We start from the raw sequence: 4,287 nt of genomic DNA, 5'->3' as shown, positions 1-4,287 counted from the left end.
AGTGCGCCTCCGCGGAGGATGGGCTAGGCCTGGGCCAGGGACCAGAGGACGGGACCCCGCCCACCGTCACCGCCCGCCGCCTCCGCCAACCAATGACGGCGCGCACCGCGCCGTAGGCCGAGATGGCGCTATGTCGTGTTTGGCCAATCGTAGGCGGCGCGGCCCGCGAGGTGCCGCCCAGAGAGGAGCTGGGACGAGGTTGCGTGGAGTGGGGTGGGGGCGTGGGGATGGGGGCCCGCCGCCCGTTGGGCGGATGGGAAGATACTGGCTGGCTCGGGAGGGAGTGTGGCTGGAGGGGGTGATGCCCTGAGTGCCGCGGTCCCAGCCGCTGGGATTCTACCCGGAAAGAGGTGGAGCTGGTTCCAAGGAAACCCCGCCGTAGATCCGCCGCCTAATGTCGGAAGGTCTCCATTCATCCGGCGAGCATTTGTGGAACGCTTACTACCTGCCAGGCCCAGGTGTCACAGAGAGGAATCAGACACAGTCTTTCTGTCCTGTGCCTACTGTGTGCTGGGAGGCGGTAGAAACAGCTACAGGTGCATGGAGAACGTGACGTTCACAGCTGAATCTGGAAGGAGTAGGCAGGCGTTTGCTGGAGGAAGAAAGGAGAGGATATGCCAGGTGTTCCCTTCCTTCACCCCAAATTGTCGGGCAGCTGTGCACTTGTCACTGTACTCAGGCTGAAGCTACGCTGTGCGCGTAGCCCTTGTTCTCTTAACATCAGAAACAGGGAGGAGGGTGCGGAGCAAAGAAGTAAAATAAATAGAGATGTGTCGTAAGTGCCCTGAGAAAGTGGGTGGGCAGGGAACCATGGAAACGGGAAGCAGCCCTTCACTCGTCCTGGAGTGAATCAAGCAAGGCCACCAGGCAAGTTACATGAATTGTTTCCAGGGCAAGCATTCTGGAGGGAACAATAAAATCTACACGATTCTCAGGGTGAGAGCTGGCCCTTGTTATGAAAAAATGAAACTTCCTAGAATTTACTGAGGCCTTTGCTCACCTTATTGTAACCCCGGACTGCCTATTTTAAACCCTAAGACTTATGTACAAATCCTTTCTGCCATTTGGAGCATGGCTGAATTGTCATCTCTTCTACCAAGTCTCCATTGATCCTCACCAGGTCACACAAGCGTTTATTCATACCTTATCATCCCAATCTCTGACTATACACCTACGGTTATTACCCCACTAGCTCCTACGTTCCTTGAGAGAAGGAGGATCTGTCTGATAAATCAGAATCACCCACAGCACCTGGCACAATATTTTGCGTTTAATTTATCGTCCATAAAAATGAATGAATGAATGATGAATGACAGTGGTGTAGTAGGAAGGCCAGGTGACTAGTATCAGGAGACCTATATTCTGGCTGCCACTAACCAGCTTTGTGACCTTGCACAAGTAAAATCAGTCAACCTCTGAAGGGAGAAGGCAAGGTCTTCATGAAATTTAAAGTTCCTTGCAGTTTACTGATTTATGTAAGTGTAGTACTTATCATTTCTTACCCCAAATATTATGTTTTATCTGCTAATGAAATAATTATGTGTCAAAACGCTTTCACAGGCATCATTAGACACTCAAAACCACTGTGATTTAAAAAATAACAAATATGAAACAAAGAGGTTAAGTGGCTTGGCCAAATCAGTTTATAAGTGATGAAACCAAAAGTTAAACTCCTGGTCTCCAATCTTGTGTTTCCCCAATACTTTTTTTTTTGCGATACGCGGGCCTCTCACTGTTGTGGCCTCTCCCGTTGCGGAGCACAGGCTCCGGACGCGCAGGCCCAGCGGCCATAGCTCACGGGCCCAGCCGCTCCGCGGCATGTGGGATCTTCCCGGACCGGGGCACGAACCTGTGACCCCTAGCATCGGCAGGCGGACTCTCAACCACTGCACCACCAGGGAAGCTCCCCAATACTCTCAATCAATAACTTCTTTAACTTTTCTCCATTATAAAACCAAGACTTTGATTTTTTCCTTGACATTCCTCACTGGTATCAACAAATTCAGCTGCTTGAAATACACATCAAATTAAAAACAACTCAAGAAAAGAAAATCAATTTAACGTGTGGGAAATCGTTTTCCTGAAGATAATTCTTCAATAAACTGCTTATTGGTATCTGTGAGTTCCTATACTGCTAAAACGACAGACGGCTTGGTCAGCTGACTCTTGTAGAAGAGAATACAACTATCACCAGGATGATTGTTACTTGATTACCCTGTACTAGAGATTATCATAAGAGGATTTTTTTCATATTAAGTAGGTAACTTTCTTTTTTTTTTTTTTTTTTTTGTCCACGGCACACAGGATCTTAGTTCCCTGAACAGGGATCCAACCCATGCCACTGGAGTGGAAGTGCAGAGTCCTAACCACTGGACCACCAAGGAATTCCCTAAGTAGATAACTTTTTAATCCTTTGAAAGTCACTTTCTTCATGTGTGTACGGTCAAAGATACACTTCCAAACTGGGGGCAAGAAGAGCATTTGTGATACCTAGCATAAGGCACGTCCTAAATGCCTATACTTTCTGAACTGAATTAAATGCTATATAACCATCACTTAAGTATGTTTGAATGTTGGCCTGGCTGCACTTATTCCAAAGCAAAAATCTGTCACTCAAGCCTGAAGCGAAGGCAACGAAATATGACACAAAATCACCCACTTACTGGCAGAAAGTAATAATACTTTCGTAATCATGACAAGAGCTGACACTTTTATAGTATGCGCAGCATTCTAAAACTTTTTTTCGTACATTAGCTAATTTTGTCCTCACAACCACACTATCAGGCAGATACTATTTTTAGCCCCATTTTACAAACAAGGAAACTGAGGTACAGAGAACTGGTAACACAGCTAATACATACCAGAGCCTGAACCCAAGCCCAGGAAATCTGGCTTAGGAATCTAGGAATGTTTGACTAGAATGCATTTTTTTTCTCCTTTAAGGTAAATATTCAGTTAACCTTTAAAACAAACAAAAAGCACATTTGGTCTTTTCATTCCATCATTTAATCACCTCTGTAGTCTTTCTGCAACAGTAACATCAAAGATCACAGATGACCAAAACAAATATATTAATAGTGAAAAAGTTTGAAATATTGTGAGAATTACCAAAATGTGACACAGTGACATGAAGGGTGAAAATGCTGTTGAAATAATGGTGATGATAGATTTGCTTGATGAAGGGTTGCCACAAATATTCAATTAGTAAAAAATGCAATTATCTGTGAAGCACAATAAAATGAAGTATGCCTGTATTTCACTTAGCATAATACCCTCCAGATCCATCCAGAAAAATGAAAATACTAATTTGAAAAGATATATGTACCCCTATGTTCACTGCAGCACTATTTACAATAGCCAAGATATGGAAGCAACCTAAGGGTCCATTGGTAGGTGAATGGATAAAGATGTGGTATACATGCAGTGGAATATTACTCAGCCATAAAAAAAAAGAATGAAATCTTGTCATTAGCAGCAAATCCAAGGACTTGGTGAAACTCTTGATCTTCTGCACAGATTTGCCCAGCTTCTGGGCAAACTCTTTGACTGGTTGCTTATGCAAACCAAAATGGCTTCAATAAAGGTTCAAGCAGTTCTCCTGTTCAGGCAAATCAAAGCCCCTGATGAAAATCTTTTCATTTTCTTGGGATAAATACCCAGAAGTTGAATTGCTGGTTACATGGTAGTTCTATTTTTAGTTTATTGAGGAACTTCCACACTATTTTCCACAGTGGCTGCACCAATTTACACTCCCACCAACAGTGCACAAGTGTTCCTTTTTCTCCACATCCTCACCAACATTTGTTTCTTGTCTTTTTGATAATAGCCATTCTAACAGGTGTGAGGACATATCTCATTGTGGTTTTGATTTGCATTACCCTAATGATTAGTGATACTGAACATCTTTTCATGTGCCTGCTGGCTATCTGTATGTCTTCTTCAGAAAAAATGTCTATTCAGGTCCTGTACCCCTTTTTTTTAATTGGGCTATTGTTTTTTTGATGTTGAGATGTATGAGTTCTTTGTATGCTTTGGATATCAACCCCTCATCAAATATATCATTTGCAAATATCTTCTCCCATTCAGGAGTTTGCCTTTTTGTTTTGTTGGTGGTTTCCTTTTCTGTGCTAAAGCTTTTTAGTTTGCTGTAGTCCCATTTTTAAATTTTTACTTTGTTGCCCTTGCCTAAGGAGGCATATTTTTAAAAAATATATTGCTAAGACCAAGGTCAAAGAGATTACTATGTTTTCTTCATGGAGTTTCATGGGTTCAGTTTGTACCTTTAAG

Source organism: Phocoena sinus, chromosome 17 (assembly GCF_008692025.1).
Source record: "Phocoena sinus isolate mPhoSin1 chromosome 17, mPhoSin1.pri, whole genome shotgun sequence".
Lineage (NCBI taxonomy): Eukaryota > Metazoa > Chordata > Mammalia > Artiodactyla > Phocoenidae > Phocoena > Phocoena sinus.
Note: the sequence above shows the minus strand (reverse complement) of the source record.